At 47.1% G+C, this 21,951-nt stretch overlaps 1 long non-coding RNA gene across 1 annotated transcript; it reads right to left on the bottom strand.

Annotated features, from left to right (window-relative positions):
* Positions 1 to 1,313: 1,313 nt before the first annotated feature.
* On the bottom strand, positions 1,314 to 20,812 carry LOC139275854 (uncharacterized). The gene is made up of 3 exons (XR_011595769.1): positions 20,754 to 20,812; positions 16,091 to 16,191; positions 1,314 to 1,339 (listed from the first exon to the last, which is right to left on the bottom strand). It is a non-coding gene; the product is annotated as an uncharacterized lncRNA (long non-coding RNA).
* Positions 20,813 to 21,951: the final 1,139 nt, after the last annotated feature.

Genomic DNA, 21,951 nt, shown 5'->3' with positions numbered 1-21,951 from the left:
CTCCCATTTAAAAAAAACAGTATAACATTAGCAGTACTCCAGCTCCACACCTCTAGCCAGAGAGGATTGAAATATGATGGCAGAGTCTCTACTATTTCCTCCCTTGCTTCTCAGCCTGGTCTCCATTTCATCCGGACCTGGTCATTTATCTACTTTCAAAGATGCCAAACCCCTTAATACTATCTCTCTCACTATGTTTATTTCATTTACTATTGCACACTCCTCCTCCTTAACTACAATATCTGCTTCGGCCCTCTCTTTAGTGAAGACAGATGCAAAGTATTGATAAAGAACCATACCCAGGTCTTCCGCCTCCACACACAAGCTTCCTTTTTGGTCACTAATAGGCCCTACTCTTTGTTTAGTTATCCTCTTACTCTTTATGTATTTATAAAACATCTTTGGGATTTCCTTGATTTTACTTGCCAATATTTTTTCACGCCCCCCCCCTTTGCTTTCCTAATTTCCTTTTTAATGTCTCTCCTGCACTTTCTATACTCCTGCAGGCTTTCTGCAGTATTTAGCTCTCGGTATCCAACATAAGCTTCCCTTTTTTGCATTATCCTACCCTGTATGCCTCTTGACATCCAGGGGGCTCGAGATTTAGGAGTCCCACCCTTTTTCTGAACCCTCACTAAATCCTCCTTGAATGCCTCCCACTGCTCTGACACTGATTTACCTTCATGTAGCTGTTTCCAGTGATTTGCTAAATCACATCTCAGCTCAGTAAAATTGACCTTTCCCCTATTGAGAACTTTTACTCTTGGTCTATCTTCATCCTTTTCTGTAACTATGTTAAATATAACTGAATTATGATCACTACTACCAGAAATCTCTCACACTTGCCCTTCCACTTGCCCAGCTTCATTCCCTAAAACTAAGTCCAGAACTGCCCCCCTCCCTTGTTGGGCTTGCTGTGCACTGGCTAAAAAAGTTCTCCTGAATGCATGTTAAGAATTCTGTGCTCTCTATATGTCTTACACTGATTCTTACCCATTTAATATTGGTGTAGTTGAAATCCGCTACTATTATTGCTCTGGTTTTTGTACTTCTCAGAAGCTTGCCTACATATTTGCTCTTCTATATCCCTCTGATTATTTGCGATCTATAGTACACTCCCAGCAGAGACCTGGTAAGTTGTTAATGTGGTTTCATTCATCCCACAGTTCATAGGCTTACTGTCCCCAATATATACAGTCCCCGTGGTGACAGCTGTGTGTTGGCTCCTCTCCATTGACCATGATGCTGCATGCTTGAGTCGTTGGCAGTGGGCCCGCCCCCAGGTCAGATATCAGTCCGAGCGCTCGATACCGTCCAATCTCCATTTCCAGTTTTAGTTCTGTAAACCAAGCATATTATGTGCTAATTTTCAGTTTCACTTCTGACTGACTTAAGCTGGTTGATCTGGTACCATTTATTTATCTTTACCTATACACCGGATTAGGTAAAGGGCTGGGTTGGCTTTGTCCACAGTAGGAAAACATCCTTTCAGCTTTGGTTCAAATAGGTGATCTTTCACTACTCACATCATGACAATCACAGATAAGGCCATCTTGAGCACATATCACTCTCCATCCAAATATCCCTTCACCCACTCCACCTCCAACTCCCCTCCTGGAAAAAACTCACTGACAACTGCACTTACAAAATCCCAACTGTCCAGCCTGTGGCTCTCCATTTACCATGACATTTCTGCAGCTGCCGATGTGTTCAACCCCACCCTCATCACCACTTTGCTGCTCTATTCACGACGAAAACAATTACTCTCTCTCACCTTGGCCGTTCCCCCTGGGCTCTCATCTTCACTCCTTTAAGTCCCAGAGATGAAGAGTTGAACGGATATGGCGGACAACTGGTTTAGTATGAGAACATTTCTTGTCATCCAGTACTGGTTTAGCCATTCACCACCAAATCTGGCTGGACCACAATAAGCATTATTCGGTCCCGCTCTTGTCTGCCAAAACTGTTCACTATTCCAGAATCATTCTGGAATGCAAATATAAACCCCAGCTTCTATTCTCTACTGCTAACTGTCTTCTTAAACTGTTCTCCTCTGTCTCCTTCACCGTCACAACTGACAACAAGTGTAAGGATCTCATGGCCTGCTTGGTCTCTAAGATTGAGACCATCCAATCAGCTGCCTCTGCCACTTCCCTTCCTTCCCCAGCCCACTGGTCCAAACTTCCTCCAAATTTCCCCCTGCCATAGCCATGAACTTGCATCTTTCTATAGACTTCTATTCTGACATCCAGTACTGGATGACAAGAAATGTTCTCATACTAAATATTGGGAAGACCGAACCGATTGTCTTCGGTCACTGCCATAAACTCCATTTCCTAGCCACCAAACCCATGTCTCTCCCTAACAACTGTCTGAGATTGAACCAGACTGTTCACAACCTTCGTGTCCTGTTTGACCCCGAATTGAGCTTCCGACCACATATCCATACCATAACTAAGACTGCCTATTACCACCTCCATAACATCGCCCATCTCCGCACCTGCCCCTGCTCATCTGCTCATCAAACCTTCATCTATGCCTTTGTTATCTCTAGATTTGACTATTCCAACGCACTCTTGGCTGGCCTCCCACATTCTACCCGAGGTAAACTTGAGGTCATCCAAAACTCAGATGCCCATGTCCCAACTCACACCAAGTCCCATTCACACATCACCCCTGTGCTCGCTGACCTACATTGGTTCCCGGTTAAGCAACACCTCAATTTAAAAACTTTCATCCTTGTTTTCAAAGCTCTCCATGGCCTCGCCGCTCCCTATCTCGGTAAGGTCCTCCAACCCTACAACCTCCCCGCCCACCCTGAGATATCTGCGCTCCTCTAATTCTGGCCTCCTGAGCATCCCCGATTTTAATCACTCCATCATTGATGGCCGTGCCTTCAGCTCCCGAGGCCGTAAGCTCTGGAATTCCCTCCCTAATCCTTCCTGTCTCTCGACCTCTCGTATGTTGCTCGGTGTCAAATGTTGTTTTATAACACTGTTGTGAAGCACCTTGGGATGTTTTACTACATTAAAGGTGTTATAAAAATGCAAGTTGTTGTAAACTACAAATGGAACTTTGCCAATCGGTGCTGCTGAATGTTGCCTAAAATGGTCCCGAAATTCCCTTGGCTGGAATCCTGGTGCTGATGCCGGGACTGTGCCCGACGGTGCCTACCAGCACTGCTTAGTCTGCTGTTTAAATTTTCCAATGTTTTTAGTCATAAATTGTTGGTCTCATTCACATACTCTATCATCTGATTTACCCATTTAATTCCTACTGCCCCCAACAGGGCATCAGAGGGAAATGGGCCCCAGGAACCACCTACGTGTGCAGGCTCTTTGGCTGCTTTGTCAGCTTGGGAGATTCCGATTGTGTGTGAGTCTATTGCCTTGGTGTGGGCTTTTACTTTACCAACAAAGCATGGTTCCTGTCTCTCAATGCTTCCCACAATGATCTGAACAAATTGCCATGAACCAATAATTTGACATCAGAAGCCATACAATCATTTTTACAATACAAAGGAGGTGAGACATAGGGCAGTGAAACGTTTGTCCGAGGCGGGCCATCATAGAAACAAAGAAACATAGAAAATAGGTGCAGGAGCAGGCCATTCAGACCTTCTAGCCTGCACCGCCATTTAATGAGTTCATGGCTGAACATGAAACTTCAGTACCCCCTGCCTGCTTTCTCGCCATACCCCTTGATCCCCCGAGTAGTAAGGACTTCATCTAACTCCCTTTTGAATATATTTAGTGAATTGGCCTCAACTACTTTCTGTGGTAGAGAATTCCACAGCTTCACCACTCTCTGGGTGAAGAAGTTTCTCCTCATCTCGGTCCTAAATGGCTTACCCCTTATCCTTAGGCTGTGACCCCTGATTCTGGATTTCCCAACATTGGGAACATTCTTCCTGCATCCAACCTGTCCAAACCCGTCAGAATTTTAAACGTTTCTATGAGGTCCCCTCTCACTCTTCTGAACTCCAGTGAATACAAGCCCAGTTGATCCAGTCTTTCTTGATAGGTCAGTCCCACCATCCCGGGAATCAGTCTGGTGAATCTTCGCTGTACTCCATCAATAGCAAGAATGACCTTCCTCAAGTTAGGAGACCAAAACTGTACACAATACTCCAGGTGTGGCCTCACCAAGGCCCTGTACAACTGTAGCAACACCTCCCTGCCCCTGTACTCAAATCCCCTCGCTATGAAGGCCAACATGCCATTTGCTTTCTTAACCGCCTGCTGTACCTGCATGCCAACCTTCAATGACTGATGTACCATGACACCCAGGTCTCGTTGCACCTTCCCTTTTCCAAATCTGTCACCATTCAGATAATAATCTGTCTCTCTGTTTTTACCACCAAAGTGGATAACCTCACATTTATCCACATTATACTTCATCTGCCACGCATTTGCCCACTCACCTAACCTATCCAAGTCACTCTGCAGCCTCATAGCATCCTCCTCGCAGCTCACACTGCCACCCAACTTAGTGTCATCCGCAAATTTGGAGATACTACATTTAATCCCCTCGTCTAAATCATTTATGTACAATGTAAACAGCTGGGGCCCCAGCACAGAACCTTGCGGTACCCCACTAGTCACTGTCTGCCATTCTGAAAAGTACCCATTTACTCCTACTCTTTGCTTCCTGTCTGACAACCAGTTCTCAATCACGTCAGCACACTACCCCCAATCCCATGTGCTTTAACTTTGCACATTAATCTCCTGTGTGGGACCTTGTCGAAAGCCTTCTGAAAGTCCAAATATACCACATCAACTGGTTCTCCTTTGTCCACTTTACTGGAAACATCCTCAAAAAATTCCAGAAGATTTGTCAAGCATGATCTCCCTTTCACAAATCCATGCAGACTTGGACCTATCATGTCACCATTTTCCAAATGCGCTGCTATGACATCCTTAATAATTGATTCCATCATTTTACCACTACTGAGGTCAGGCTGACCGGTCTATAATTCCCTGCTTTCTCTCTCCCTCCTTTTTTAAAAAGTGGGGTTACATTGGCTACCCTCCACTCCATAGGAACTGATCCAGAGTCAATGGAATGTTGGAAAATGACTGTCAATGCATCCGCTATTTCCAAGGCCACCTCCTTAAGTACTCTGGGATGCAGTCCATCAGGCCCTGGGGATTTATCGGCCTTCAATCCCATCAATTTCCCCAACACAATTTCCCGACTAATAAAGATTTCCCTCAGTTCCTCCTCCTTACTAGACCCTCTGACCCCTTTTATATCCGGAAGGTTGTTTGTGTCCTCCTTAGTGAATACTGAACCAAAGTACTTGTTCAATTGGTCTGCCATTTCTTTGTTCCCCGTTATGACTTCCCCTGATTCTGACTGCAGGGGACCTATGTTTGTCTTTACTAACCTTTTTCTCTTGACATACCTATGGAAACTTTTGCAATCCGCCTTAATGTTCCCTGCAAGCTTCTTCTTGTACTCCATTTTCCCTGCCCTAATCAAACCCTTTGTCCTCCTCTGCTGAGTTCTAAATTTCTCCCAGTCCCCAGGTTCGCTGCTATTTCTGGCCAATTTGTATGCCGCTTCCTTGGCTTTAATACTATCCCTGATTTCCCTAGATAGCCACGGTTGAGCCACCTTCCCTTTTTTATTTTTATGCCAGACAGGAATGTACAATTGTAGTTCATCCATGCGGTCTCTAAATGTCTGCCATTGCCCATCCACAGTCAACCCCTTAAGTATCATTCGCCAATCTATCTTAGCCAATTCACGCCTCATACCTTCAAAGTTACCCTTCTTTAAGTTCTGGACCATGGTCTCTGAATTAACTGTTTCATTCTCCATCCTAATGCAGAATTCCACCATATTATGGTCACTCTTCCCCAAGAGGCCTCGCACAATGAGATTGTTAATTAATCCTCTCTCATTACACAACACCCAGTCTAAGATGGCCTCCCCCCTCATTGGTTCCTCGACATATTGGTCTAAAAAACCATCCCTTATGCACTCCAGGAAATCCTCCTCCACTGTATTGCTTCCAGTTTGGCTAGCCCAATCTATGTGCATATTAAAGTCACCCATTCTAACTGCTGCACCTTTATTGCATGCACTCCTAATTTCCTGTTTGATGCCCTCCCCAACATCACTACTACTGTTTGGAGGTCTGTACACAACTCCCACTAACGTTTTTTGCCCTTTAGTGTTCTGCAGCTCTACCCATATAGATTCCACATCATCCAAGCTAATGTCTTTCCTAACTATTGCATTAATCTCCTCTTTAACCAGCAATGCTACCCCACCTCCTTTTCCTTTTATTCTATCCTTCCTGAATGTTGAATACCCCTGGATGTTGTGTTCCCAACCCTGATCATCCTAGAGCCACGTCTCCGTAATCCCAATCACGTCATATTTGTTAACATCTATTTGCACAGTTAATTCATCCACGTTATTGTGGATACTCCTTGCATTAAGACACAAAGCCTTCAGGCTTGCTTTTTTAACACCCTTTGTCCTTTTAGAATTTTGCTGTACAGTGGCCCTTTTTGTTCTTTGCCTTGGGTTTCTCTGCCCTCCACTTTTCCTCGTCTCCTTTCTGTCTTTTGCTTTTGCCTCATTTTTGTCTCCCTCTGTCTCCCTGCATAGGTTCCCATCCCCCTGCAATATTAGTTTTACTCCTCCCCAACAGCACTAGCAAACACTCCCCTTAGGACATTGGTTCCGGTCCTGCCCAGGTGCAGACCGTCCGGTTTGTACTGGTCCCACCTCCCCCAGAACCGGTTCCAATGCCCCAGGAATTTGAATCCCTCCCTGCTGCACCACTGCTCAAGCCACGTATTCATCTGCGCTATCCTGCGATTCCTACTCTGACTAGCACGTGGCACTGGTAGCAATCCCGAGAATACTACTTTTGAGATCCTACTTTTTAATTTAGCTCCTAGCTCCTTAAATTCTTTTCGTAGGACCTCATCCCTTTTTTTACCTGTGTCGTTGGTGCCAATGTGCACCACGACAACTGGCTGGGGCGGTAGTGGGGAAGACACTCCGGGAGCGGGGCACAGCGTTACGCACTGGGCTATGTAGCGCTACCACGTGGGAGGGGCTCTTCCCTAAATTAAAGGGAAGGGCTCAAGCTGCAAACTCTGCAGTAAAGAAACGGTCCTCCCTGGCCCACCGGGGAAAGGGGTGCTGCCCAACAGATCAGCCCTCAGAGTGTCGGGCTGACCGATCACGGCATGGACCCCGCTTCCAAAGCAGCAACTCAATGGAAGAATATTTCACTGTGCCGCCCGCCACCTCCCCTTTAACTTGTGCCCCGCTAGCGGAACATGGACCTGGAAGCTATCGCTGTCTTCGCCCAGCACAGCTGCAGGGGGCGATACCCAATTAAGGGATTAACAAAAGTGTCCAGTGGCTCAGCCCAGCCAAGGAGACAAGGGAGTCTCCAGGTTTCATGAGCAAATTCAGCGGGGTGTGTGGAGAGTGGAATATCAACACCAACAGCCCAGTAATGTGTAAAAGGTTTGCCTGCCCAGAATGTGGGGACAGGTGTCTCTCGCATGGTCCATCACCAATGTTCCCTGGAGTTTTATTTTGGGTTGTATGGCCCCTTTAAGAATATGCGATTTTTCGTTTAAAAACCAGCAACCCAGAGGTAGGAGGCTGGACTGCTCTTTCACCTCTCTGTAAAATCATGCCAACAGATTGATTCTCCCCCATCATTTCCCTTGCTTTTAACTTCTCCTCATCGTTCCCTGCCTCTCGATACTTGACAAAGATTGCTAATGGATTAAGACTAGTGTGGCCGAATGTTTGTCCCTCTTTTGTGACATTCTCTTTGACTTGTCACCATCCCTTTAAATGTCACTGCCACTCCGTGTCCACTCCCTTCACCTGTCTGGATCTGCACCTGAAGCTCTGCCAATATGTTCACCTCACCTGGAGTGTGTAAAACCCACCAATAGGGATTCTAGCCTCAGCTTCACTAACGGTGCAATATCCAGAGCCCCTATTTTAATTCTGGGCAGTCACTGGGCGGGCTGGTGTGTCCCGGGTGATGTTAACTCCCAGGCTTCACCTGCACACCCTGGGTCAGTTGCCTGCCCGAAGGTGGTGGGGAGCGATAACTGGCTGGCGGCTGGGGGCAGAATGTCAGCTGGTGGGAGGTCGCTGCTGGGGACTGAATGAATAATCCCAGATTCTCAGATAGGTTGTTGGGAAGTGGATCGGAGGGGCTAGGGGCTCACCTTGTCATTGAACTGTGAACTTTTCAGTAGAATTTATTTGTGAACTTTTCAATGCTGGTTCGTGGCAATTCATTTTGTGAATCCGCTGGTAAAATAGATTGTGGGGGATGGAGGGAAGGCTTAAAGTCTCCTTGTGGCCCAAGGAGCATTCCTACTCTTCCTAAACCCTCAAGGAAAGTAAAACATAAGTTACAGAAACCTTTGTCTTCTTGTGGCCCTGAGTCCTCTCCCCGCGAGGTTGATGTGCTGGGAAAGCTACAACCGCTTCCCCCCTCAGGCTACTGGTTAAAATAACAGTCGTGCCCCAGGGACATCATTGGAGCCTGATTTGCACATTTACCATTTCCAGCGGATGTCCTTACCCTCGGCTCGGATCAGCAGGTTCAAATGGAAGACTGCGGGAAATATAGAAACATAGAAACATAGAAAATAGGTGCAGGAGTAGGCCATTTGGCCCTTCGAGCCTGCACCGCCATTCAATATGATCATGGCTGATCATTCCCTCAGTACCCCTTTCCTGCTTTCTCTCCATACCCCTTGATCCCCTTAGCCGTAAGGGCCATAATCTAACTCCCTCTTGAATGTATCCAATGAATTGGCATCAACAACTCTCTGCGGCAGGGAATTCCATTGGTTAACAACTCTCTGAGTGAAGAAGTTTCTCCTCATCTCAGTCCTAAATGTCTTACCCCTTATCCTAAGACTATGTCCCCTGGTTCTGGACTTTCCCAACATCGGGAACATTCTTCCCGCATCTAACCTGTCCAGTCGCGTCAGAATTTTATATGTTTCTATGAGATCCCCTCTCATCCTTCTAAACTCCATTGAATAAAGGCCCAGTTGATCCAGTCTCTCCTCATATGACAGCCCAACCATCCCTGGAATCAGTCTAATGAACCTTCGCTGCACTCCCTCAATAGCAAGAGCGTCCTTCCTCAGATTAGGAGACCAAAACTGAACACAATATTCCAGGTGAGGCCTCACTAAGGCCCTGTACAACTGCAGTGAGACCTCCCTGCTCCTATACTTAAATCCCCTAGCTATAAAGGCCAACATACCATTTGCCTTCTTCACCGCCTGCTGTACCTGCATGCCCACTTTCAGTGACTGATGAACCATGACACGCAGGTCTCGATGCACCTCCCCTTTTCCTAATCTCCCGCCATCCAGATAATATTCTGCCCTCGTATTTTTGCCCCCAAAATGGATAACCTCACATTTATCCACATTATACTGCATCTGCCATGCATTTGCCCACTCACCTAACCTGTTACAGTCACCCTGCAGCCTCTTAGCATCCTCCTCACAGCTCACACCGCCACCTAGTTTAGTGTCATCTGCAAACTTGGAGATATTGCACTCAATTCCTTCATCTAAATCGTTAATGTATATTGTAAAGAGCTGAGGTCCCAGCACTGAGCCCTGCGGCACTCCACTAGTCACTGCCTGCCATTCTGAAAAGGACCCGTTTATCCCGAAGGGAGTGGGACGTGGGTGGGTAAGTCTCCTGGGTGATTGTAACTGGCCAGTCACCCAGTGTGCACCGTGCAGCACTGCTAGAATGGCTCCTTCATTCTCTGTGTCTTAAAGCGAAAACAGAAAGAGACAAATGTGAATGGCCTTATTCGGAAGGACTATTTTGGTGTGGAGTGCAGATCGGGTGGTCGGGAGACGCTGATGGAGGTGGGAGGCTCAATCCAATTTCATGTTTGGGCCTCAGTTAAATGTAATGGCTGCCTGCCATTGCGACTCATATTCCCTATAGGCTGCTCTCAGGCTGGGATGCTGGGAAAACTGGCGGGGCCGCCATTGTTTAAAGTGCTTGCACATTTTAAATGAATGGTGCACTTTTCAACAGAATTTATTTGTGAACTTTTCAGTGCTGGTTAGTGGCAATTTATTTTGTGATTGCGCTCAGTCCCTGCACCATCCTGCAACGTGCCGCTGAGTGCCGGCCACAGCACTCCACCCCTTCAGTGGCATTGAGCGCCAAGAGCCACTTAAATTGCACCTATTCAGCAGTTGAGTGTGAAACCTGTTAGCCCCTCCTGCCAAGTTCAGATTATGGTAATCGGCAATAAGGACCAAGATGGTGTGCAAAATCCGGATTTTGAAACAGGCAAATAAAACCTGCAGGAGGTTCAGGAAACCCTGCTCTCCCCTCGCTCCCGCTTCCTCGCACCGAACGCCCCTCCAAAGTAACATCAGCTCCACTGAGGTGGAAAGCCCTCTGGAATATTACCATCCCTTGCTCTTGGCCTTCCGAGTGCCAGCACAGTAACTGGAGCCCCGCCTGCTTTAGATAGTGGCTTAGAGCAGACTTCGGAGCCCAGCCTATAACAGAAGGCGACTCTCTGTGCCCCAAGGGTTGCCGAAAGCATTGGATTGCTTGCCAGAAAGCTTCTGCAGCATGTCGGAGTGTGTGGGGGAGTCCACTGCCAATTTATTTAGGATCCTGGCACATGGCATTGACACTCTTCACTCATCCATGGAGTGTGTGGTCATCTGAGTAGACACTGAAACTGGACCTTCCCTGAAGGACTCTCAGGCACCACTTATACCGTCTCTTGGATGCTCCCACTGAGGCCATGCCAGCTCTGGTCTCCATCACCTCCCCTGATTTGGGCAGGCTGGGAGACTGAATGAATAGGGGCACCAGTTGGATCCCTGATCTCCTACAGCCACAGCCCAGTAGCAGGGGCAGTCCAGCAATGGGAAGGGAACACATTGCCATCTCTGATAATGAGAGCATGTGTGGAGTCTTGTGTGCCCCTCCCCCAGTGCCCACACTGTAGCTGGAAGGCTGGCTGGGCCCAAAGCAAACTCTTGCAGTCTGCAGCTGGGCCTGTTCAGGCCCCGAGCTACTGGAATCACCGACCATCAGCATCTCAGGAGCCCTTGACTAAGCCGCAGTGTCCCTTCACCTCCCGTACTGCAGCCATTGTAGGAGCACCTTGTGGGAGCACGAGAGTCAGTGAGAGAGCACTGAAGGTCATCACTAGGCTCTCTTACCTGGGCCATACTTAGTGTGAGCAATTAATACAGTCAGGACAATTATCATCCTTTTCAAATCTGTGTGTGCAGACAGAGCTCCTGTAGTAGCTGGAGAACCTGCAATATTAGTGAACATGAATAACAATGTTGGTCTTTGAGTGGATGAAGTTGATTTGAGGTTAAAGGACTGGCAGAGATGTTGGATATGACTGTTACTGCAGGGGAGCAGGGATTGTTCAGCTGAAGCTCTCTTCAGTGAGCTGCCGCCAAAGACCTCTCACTGCTCACAATTCTTGGGGCTCTCCTCCTTCCTGACCATCCTCTACATCATCAGTGTCATCTCCCTCATCAGGCTGAAGATTATCCAGTGTTGGCTCCCTGTCTTCTTCTCCTTTCCAAAGCAACACTATGCGGCACATACAAACTGCTGCCATATGGGACATGTTTAATGGTGTGTGTTGTAGGAAGCACCAGACTGTCCAGACAGTGGGATCATTGCTTAAGGACTCCAATAGTCTGTAGTTAAGCTCTAGATCTGATAGTGGCACTGCTCAGTCACTAAATGTGGGTTCTTGAGAGGAGCCATGAGTCAAGTGTGCAATGGGGAACTCTTGTCCTCAACATAAGAACATTATAGTATCATAGGAGATGGACGGCATTCAGAGCTAGTTGTGTGTTTCTGTGATGGAGCATGAATGTTCTCATTCTAATAACCAGCACTCGACCAGTACTTGCTAGCTACCCACACACTGATACACATTGCACACTCCTACACACTAATACTTTATCTAGTATTATATCCATATACAATATTGGCTATTTTTAAATACACAAAAGCTAACTTTTAATGTTAAATGTAATTTGTTGTCCCAGTAAGCTGTGACGTAAGGGAATTGTTGTGTTGAGTGCTGCTCTGTGAAATCAGACAGGCAACACGTGTTACATTGTATGGCAATATGTCTGGAGATAAGTGGGTAAGGAATTGTATTTATTAGTAATACTGGTATTTGTTTAATCATTGGCACAATGTTCAGCATGTTACACTGAAGAACATTTTTGACATCACAAAAACATAAAAGTAATTGCCTGAATCATCTACCCCATAAAACAACGTACAGAATTCATTCCATGCCTAATGCTTGCCACAGAGCCTGACTCAGATATAATGTATATCTGGTTGTTGAACTGTTGAGTTAGTCTCTCTGACTATCAGCAGGTCACAGCTGGTCAGTGACAGACATCTGACCATCCCCTCAAGCCTCACAGTTTCTGTGGTCTCTTCCAGCCTCCGCAAGTGTAAAGTCATTGACAGATAAGAGAAAAATGTGTCCCAATTGTTGTGAGTTGGCTGATCGATCATTGTTATCTTTCTGCCACAAAGACAAATGATTTGATAGAACTGAAAGCAATGGGATGATGTCACTGTACAGATTCAAACAACTCAGGGTTTGCACCTGACCGACTGAAACAAATATTTATCCAATCAATCTGGACAAACATAATTCTTCCAACACTCAGTAAATGTGGGACAATAAAAAAAGATAACTAAAGAAATGGATCTGCTGTAAAGCGGAGTTTGAGTCTGACTTTAAGGTTACTGCAGTGCGGGCACTTTCAGCCTGGGAACCGCAGGCCGTATGGACATCAATCAGTGGCTCAGTCATTTTGTACTTTTAGCATTTTGCTTCTGTTGTTTAATTCAAATGAAAATCTTGGACATAAAAATCTGTGGCTGTCGTGGCTGAAATCTGCAGTGGACATTGGGCCCGGGGCCAGAATCTGCAGTGGACATTGGGCCCGGGGCCAGAATCTACAGTGGACATTGGGCCTGGGGCCAGAATCTGCAGTGGACATTGGGCCCGGGGCCAGAATCTGCAGTGGACATTGGGCCCGGGGCCAGAACCTGCAGTGGACATTGGGCCCGGGGCCAGAATCTGCAGTGGACATTGGGCCCGGGGCCAGAACCTGCAGTGGACATTGGGCCCGGGGCCAGAATCTGCAGTGGACATTGGGCCCAGACCCAGAATCTGCAGTGGACATTGGGCCTGGGACAGAATCTACAGTGGACATTGGGCCCGGGACAGAATCTACAGTGGACATTGGGCCCGGGACAGAATCTGCAGTGGACATTGGGCCCGGACCCAGAATCTGCAGTGGACATTGGGCCCGGGGCCAGAATCTGCAGTGGACATTGGGCCTGGGGCCAGAATCTGCAGTGGACATTGGGCCTGGGGCCAGAATCTACAGTGGACATTGGACCCGGGACAGAATCTGCAGTGGACATTGGGCCCCAGGGCCAGAATCTGCAGTGGACATTGGGCCCGGGGCCAGAATCTGCAGTGGACATTGGGCCCGGGGCCAGAATCTGCAGTGGACATTGGGCCCGGGGCCAGAATCTGCAGTGGACATTGGGCCCAGGGCCAGAATCTGCAGTGGACATTGGGCCCGGGGCCAGAATCTGCAGTGGACATTGGGCCCGGGGCCAGAATCTGCAGTGGACATTGGGCCCGGGGCCAGAATCTGCAGTGGACATTGGGACCGGGGCCAGAATCTGCAGTGGACATTGGGACCAGAGCCAGAATCTGCAGTGGACATTGGGCCTGGGGCCAAAATCTGTAGTGGACATTGGGCCCGGGGCCAGAATCTGCAGTGGACATTGGGCCTGGGGCCAGAATCTGCAGTGGACATTGGGACCAGGGCCAGAATCTGCAGTGGACATTGGGCCCGGGGCCAGAATCTGCAGTGGACATTGGGCCTGGGGCCAGAATCTGCAGTGGACATTGGGCCCGGGGCCAGAATCTGCAGTGGACATTGGGCCCGGGGCCAGAATCTGCAGTAGTCATTCGGCCCGGAGCCAGAATCTGCAGTGGACATTGGGCCAGGAGCCGGGTAGGTGAAGTCCCGGCCTCCACTCACAGTTTCTGTGGAACCACATGTGAAGTGGGACCTCCGTCTTCCTCAACATGGTGTGTGACATCAGAGAGGTGGGACTGGAGGAGAGCAAACTCCCAGGCCAGAAATGTCCCCATCCTCAGCCTGGTACAACACCAAGCACCAGCAGGTGCACTGGCTCTCAGCAGGTCAGATGTGGGGCCCAGCTGGAGATTCGGGCCTGGACACCAGTAGAAAGCAGCCTGTTATTTTGGTTCCCTCATTAAGAGGCAGATGTGTTCGCATAAATAATCTGCTCATAACGGGGCCTCCAGCTCCAGAACTTGGGGCTGCCCAATGCCATATTACCCCTCCACCTCCCGAGGCCCCGCCTTCCACAAGCAGGTGAGGGAACATACCCCCTGGCCACAGATACTTTGGCGGGGTTCAAAGCAGAGTTCTCAGCACTTACTGTGCAAGAGCAGTCCCATAAACTTTCAGGGTCATCAACAATGTTTTCCTTTGGGTCGTTAGGTGTCAGCCTCGGCTTATTGGTGGGACTCGCATCTCTGAGTCGGAGACTGCGAGCTTCGGGTCCCAGTCCAGAAACTTGAGTACATAATCTCGGCTGACACTTCCGTGCAGTACTGAAGGAGTGCTACACATAGAATCATAAAATGGTTACAGCACAGAAGGAGGCCATTCGGCCCATCGAGCCTGTGCCGACTCTCTGCAAGACCACTTTAGCTAGTCCCACTCCCCCGCCCTTCCCCATAGCCCTGCAAATTATTTTCCTTTAGGTCCTTATCCAATTCCCTTTTGAAAGCCACGATTGAGTCTGCCTCCACCACCTGTTCAGGCAGTGCATTCCAGATCCTAACCATTTGATGTATAAAAAAGCTTTGGTTCTTTTGCCAATCACCTTAAATCTGTGTCCTCTGGTTCTTGACCCTTCTGCCAATGGGAAAAGTTTATCTCTATCTGCTCTGTCTAGACCCATCATAAATCTCCTCTCAACCTTCTCTGCTCCAAGGAGAACAACCTCAGCTTCTCTAGTCTATGGGACTCCCCTTCTTCTCTACACTGTCTGGTGAGCCACCTTTTTGGATGAGTTATTAAACCAAGGTCTCATCTGTCCTCTCAGGTGGATGTAAAAGATCCGATGGCAATATTCTAAGAAGAATAGGGGAGTTCTCCCTCATGTCCTGGCCAATACTTAGCCCTCAACCTACATCACTCGCAAACAGATGATCTGGTTATTACCTCATTGCTTTTTGTGGGACCTTGCTGTGCCAAAATTGGCTGCTGCATTTCCCTTCATTACACAGTGACTGCAAAAGTACGTTGTTGGCTGTAAAGCACTCTGGGATGTCCTGAGATTGTGAAAGATGCTATATAAATGCAGTTTCTTTCTGTGGTTAGCTCTGTCTTGCTGAAAGTAGGAAGGGGATCCCCAGGAACGTGTGGATTCACAGGAGGGACCCCCACACAGAAAAGTTTGAAAGTTACTGGTCAAGACAATCTGGAAGTGCTTGAGTATTTTAGTTACTTCATTGGTAAATATGTTTTAAAATATATTTGTATGTCATGCTCCCATGTTAACCGTAGCTGTCAAATCAGCTGTAAGTTAATCCATGTCTGTGTCGGGGTTAAAGGCCAGAGTTGCTGGACCGCCAACAGGATTCTGATGCCTCGCACCTCACCACCAAATCCACAGCTGATTATAATTCAAGAATAATGACTAACCTCTCACTACTCCTTGGAAAATAAGGCTGGAATTTTACCACGGTGAGAGGGCGGGATCGGAAGTGGGTCAGGGGTCAAAATAGAAATGGTTGACAATGGGTGGAGAGCCTGCTGTCACCCCACCTCCTTTCTAGTCTCCCATGTGTCGGGTCTGTCAGTGTTTCACAGACCCGACACCAAGCGGCGGCACAGGCAACTTAGATCATTCAAAGTTAGTTAAAAGACAATTAAACACCATTTTGCCCAGCACTTACCATTTTTCTAGCTTTTTCATGAGGATCACGGTGCTCGGGGATCATGTCACGTAAGCGGGTCGGGTGTTCCATCAGTATCCATTCTTCTGAATAGTTGACAGCTGCAAATGTGGTATAAAAGCTACCATTTCATAGCTGTTCACTTTCCAATCCTAGAAGCTGGAACCTTCAGGATTTCGAAGATACATTTGAGCTTTATGGAGACTGGAAGTGTTTGTAGTAAACATTCTATCCACTTTCACCTCCTTGAAACAACCTCTCTCACCATTGACAGATCGCTTCTATCTTCTCAACTTCAGTAGCTAACTATTTCATCAGCATCGGTGCCCTTGAAAAAATTTCACCTTAGCCTTCAGAATCCCAACATAAATCAGCCCCAACACCAGCATCACCAGGCACATCGGCATCACCAGGCACACCGGCATCACCAGGCACACCGGCATCACCAGCAACACCAACCTTCTCCGCAATCACCTGATGCTGCACAGGACACAGGACATCAACACTTGACCATATTGCTGCCCGGGACACCAGGATGGCCTCACCATGGCCAGCTTTATTTCACTTGACACTATACACTCTGGCTGCCACATGATGTGTCAGATTTGTACCACCCCACACCAACACCTTAAAGCATCCTAACAATACCCAAGCCATTCATTTTACACTCATCAGCATTGTGGGGGGAACTATTATGTCTCACCATTCACTACAACTCATTAAACCACTTCATGGAGGTGCACACAATTCTGTCCAATAACGCAAAGTGTTGAAAATAAAGATCTTGATATTTGACAGCACATGAACAGAAACTTTAATTGAACATTGGATAAAACACCCAAGTGCCTACCCTTGTGTGTTGTTACTTGGTACGATTGGACTAGGATGAATGTGTGTGAGGGGTGGCTAATGAGATGGGGAAGTGATAATATAGGTAGAGAGAGGGATGGATGGAGGTGCAAGGTAAGTTGGTGTGAGTAAGGATGTGCAGGAGTAGGGTGGGGAAAGGCAGAGTGATGGGGATGTCATGATTGGCACAACAGGATGAGGTTGAGTGTGGCTTTGGAGTAATGTTTCGTGATCTACTGAGATCATTGAAAGACTTGTGCCACTGCAGCCAGGTCCTCCTGACAACATCCGTACTTGTCCATTCCTGTGCAATGTGCTACAAGACTGCGTTGATCCCCTGGGGAGATCTCTTACACTCATTGGAAGGGAAAAGAACCTCCCTGCGTGCTGTGACTGGGAGTGATGGGAGAGCCTGGGTGCAGCCGTGCCCCTCTGTGCAGTGGTTGTCAGTGTTTGCAGCACCTCAATGCTGTACAACACGACAGCACAACTGTCAAAATCAGTGGGGACATGGTCCCTTTAAGGAAACCGGCTGATGATGTGTCAGTAAATGACATCATCAGACCCGCTTTCTTTTTAATTGGCTGGGAACCTCACTGGGTGGGCTCAACAAACCCCATCAAGGTAAAATCAATTGCAGAGAGCGGGATAAAACCGGCAGCGGGCCGAGACCTCACTACAGACCCGGTAAGTGAAATCGTGGCCTATGTGTCGAAATGGGTTGGAGGAACAAAGGTTCCTCTGGAGGTTCAAATACACAAATCACAAAGTAGCAATGTAGGTTAATAAAGCCACTAAATAAACAAAGCAGCAAGGTTCATTTCGAGAGGGATAGAATTGAAAAAGCAAAAAAGTTATGTTAAACTTGTATAGGACCTTGGTTAGACCACACTCTGAGTACTGTGAACAGATCTGGGGCCAAAATTCAGGGTCTCAAAGAGACCCGTTAATGCCTGTTTGCGGCGGCCATTGATAAAAATCGAATGGCCACCACTTTGGGGTCAACAGGCCGACCCGACCTAAGTTCAGGTCGAGGATTTTTCGGCCTGGACCCCATCCCACTCGAGTGGTTGCACCGCCAATGAAAACAATAAAATGTATAAGGCAGGTGTTACATGTCCTGCACTTGTACGGGTAGGTGCTGTGGGAAGGGGAGGGCTGCTGGGGGTGTTTGAGGAGGGGACCAGGGTGTCGCAGAGGGAGAAGTCCCTTCACAATGCTGAAAGGGGAGGGGAGGGGAAGATGTCTTTGATGGTGGCTTTTTATGTGGCTCAGCGTCAAATTTATTTGTTTTGTCTGACAACACTGCTGTGAGGTGCCTTGGGATGTTTTACTACGTTAAAGGCGCTATGTAAATGAAAGTTGTTGTTGGATCATGCCGGAGGTGGCGGAAATAGCGGAGGATGATCCATTGAATGTGGAGGCTGGTGGGGTGAAAGGTGAGGACAAGGGGAACCCTGTCATGGTTCTGAGAGGGAGGGGAAGGGGTGAGAGCAGAATTGCGGCAAGTAGAACTGACATGGTTGAGGGGCATGTTAACCACGGTAGAGGGGTATCCTCAGTTGAGGAAAAAGAAAGACATATCGGAAGCATTAGTATGGAAGGTGGCATCATCAGAACAGATGCAATAGAGATGGAGAAACTGGGAGAATGGAATAGAGTCCTTACAGGAAGCTAGGTGGGAGGAAGTGTAGTCCGGGTACTGTGAGAGTCAAGGGCTTATAGTGAATGTTTGTCAATAGTTTATCCCCAGAAATAGACAGAGAAGTTGAGGAAGGGAAGGGAAGAGTGGGAAATGGACCATGTGAAGGTGAGGGAAGGGTGGAAATTGAAAGCAAAGTGAATAAGCAGTTTTCTTGTTAAACTTATTCTTCGCTTTATTTTTGTTAATTGCTTTCAATCCTGTTACAAAAGGCACAGAAGCAAAAAAATTACAGGTAACTGAGACAGGGAAATTGGGAGAATATTGTGCAGGATTTCCAAATCCTATTGGCTTCTCGGGTACAGCAGCATGGGGGCTAAATTGGATCATGAAGCACCTGTTTTTAGGCGCTACACGGCCACCTAACACTGGAAAATGGGGCCCAAGTTGAGCGCACAAACTTCCAATGGGAAATGTGCAGGACGCCATCTTGGTAAAAGGGGTTTGCAAGCACACACCACCATCTTGGTAATGGAGTTTGTGTGCATGCACCACCATCTTGGTAAAGAGATTTGTGTGCACGCACTGCCATCTTGGTAAAGGAGTCTGTGTGCACACACCATCATCTTGGTAAAGGGGTTTACCTGTGCGCACCTTAAGACTGTCGGCAACAGGCAGAGCAGGCAGGTCACGACACAATTCAGTGTGCAACTGTAATTTGACACCATCAATTTTACAACTGCACCCTCCAGCCAGCACCATGTCTTAACCTCGTACAGCTGAACACAGCATTAAACAGCATGTAGGATTCCCCCGCACCAGCGCTATTGAAAGGGATCATGAGCTAGAATTATAGAATGGTTACAGCACAGAAAGAGGCTATTCTTCCCATTGAACCCATGCTGGCTCTCTGCAAGAATACTTCAGCTAGTCCCACTCCCTTTCCCCGCAAATGTTTCTCCTTCAGGTACTTATCCAATTCCCTGTTGAAAGGCACAATTTAATCTGCCTCCACCACCCTTTCAGACCGTGCATTTCAGATCATAACCACTCACTGCATAAAAATGTTTTCCTCACGTTGCCTTTGGTTCTTCTGCCAATCAGCTTCAATCTGTGGCCTCTGGTTCTTACCCCTTCCACCAATGGGAACAGTTTTTCTCTATCTACTCTATCTAGAGCCCTAATGATTTTGAACAAATCTCTCCTCAACCTTCTCTGCTCCAAGGAGAACAGCTCCAGCTTCTCCAGTCTATCCATGTAATTTAAGTCCCTCATCCCTGGAATCAATCTCGTAACATTTTCTGCCCCTCTCCAAGGCCGTCACATCCTTCCCAAAGTGCCGTGCCCAGAATTGGCCCCAGAGTTGAGGCCGAATCAGTGTTTTATAAATGTTCATCATAACTTTTCTACCCTATGCCTCTATTTATGAAGCCCAGGATCCTGTATGCTTCATCAACCTGCCCTAGCACCTTCAATGATTTGTGCACATATACCCCCTGGTCTCTCTTATCACGCACCCCCTTTAGAATTGTACCCTTTAGTTTATATTGCCTCTCCACTATTCCACACAACAATGATTGCAGGAATTGACCCATTCTCTCTCCTCCATATGGATAAATATTAGGTATCAACAGCAAGTGTGTTATTGAGAGAGAGAGCGAGGGTGCGGGGGTGGAGAGTTATAGATCAGTCGACTAACAGTGAGTGTGTTCAAGATTTATTACGTTTATTAGGCAGGGCCTTGGGGCTGAAACTTGACGTGCTGCCAGTAGAATATTCCAGACTGTAACTGTTACAACAGGGACACTGCGACTGCAGCTGTGATCACGTGATGGTTGAAGAATGCTGATGCACGGTGAATAGGCAAGATATAAAGAATTAGGCCGAAGATTATCATATCAGGCAATGTGCAGCAAAAGGATCAAACAGGAGAGAGAGGGAAAGTTCCAGCGCTGCTGAGGAAAAACAGAGTATAAGAAGAAACATTGTCTTTCTTTCAGGAAGTACAATGGGAAGAATGCATGCCGACGTTCAACTGTGCTCTGTCTACTGATAACCCTCTGCTTGTAAATTGCTTTATATGCTGAATCAACAAATAAAGTGATTGTAACAGGAACCACTGACTGACTTAATTACTACTGAAGTGAAAAACGCATGTTTTTTAACACTTACCCACACAGATAAGTCCGACATCACGGTTAATTCAGCATAAGCCCTGCGGGAAATAAAGACAAATGATTAGGTTGAATCGAAAGGAAACCAGTCTTTACAAGGGAAATACATATTGCTGAGGGATGTATCAGTCAGGATTACTATTGCAGGGCTGCAGACCAGTCATTGCAATAGGAAGTTGTCAACCACAAACATCACTTCCATTATAAAGCAATCGAGCGAGAAGATAGATTGAATTTATCTGTATTGGATGAAGAACATGTTTTTCAACAAAAAACAATTGTGTTATTACAGAACCTGTTACAGGAACGTGTTCTACTGAGGAATACACTGAGGTGAAGAAGCCATCATTTGTGTGTGTCATTTCCTTCGTTATAATTTATACCGGACTTTTTTAAAGTGAAAATAAATGTACTGGTTTGTCAAATATACAGATAACTCTTTTAAAATTTAAAGTAATGTTACAAATCAGTAGAATATACTTCACCTCAGTGAATATCAAACAATATCTTAATCAAACCTTAAACCGATTTTATTTCTGTTCCTGTCCTATTAACTGAATGCCATCCACTTCCTTTAAAGGCAGCACCAACATTACGTATTTCCCTGCTCATTTCTCAAACTCAGCTGATTACTTCTGAACATTTTCCAGTGGACACTGTGATACAATGTGTGTTATGTTTAAAGAATGTTCCTGTAGTCTGCACTCCATAACTGAGATGGGCTGGAACCATCCACCACATTGTCAAGTCAACAAATGAAGAAGTTCTCTGATGGTGTAACTTGATGCGCTTTCTGTACCCCGACACAGGCAGACCGACTCGTGCTGTGTTTGTGAATGTCTGGAGAGAGATCACTGTGGAGGTCTCGGGGACCTCCATTCATGACCACACCACCACCCAATGCCTCAAAAGGCTGACTGACATCATTCGACTGATGAAAGTGAGTACATGTTCCTCCAACTCCTCACCGTCCATCTGCGAGCCTCTCCTTTACATTCTCTTACTTCCCACCTTCACTATATAGTCACTGAAGCACCATTTGATTGGTGAGGCCTGTATATGTACGTTCTCGCAATGGAGGATCCCTTTCCTGTGAGAGTCACACCTGCATGTAATGGACCCACACTCGCACTAATTACCGAGGTCACATGACACTGCCACTCAGCAACCCTTCTTTGCTTTCCAGACGAAGGTAT

The sequence above is a fragment of the Pristiophorus japonicus genome, chromosome 11 (genome assembly GCF_044704955.1).
Source record: "Pristiophorus japonicus isolate sPriJap1 chromosome 11, sPriJap1.hap1, whole genome shotgun sequence".
In the NCBI taxonomy this organism is placed as follows: Eukaryota; Metazoa; Chordata; class Chondrichthyes; family Pristiophoridae; genus Pristiophorus; species Pristiophorus japonicus.
Note: the sequence above shows the minus strand (reverse complement) of the source record. Positions and strands in the feature narration are given on the sequence as shown.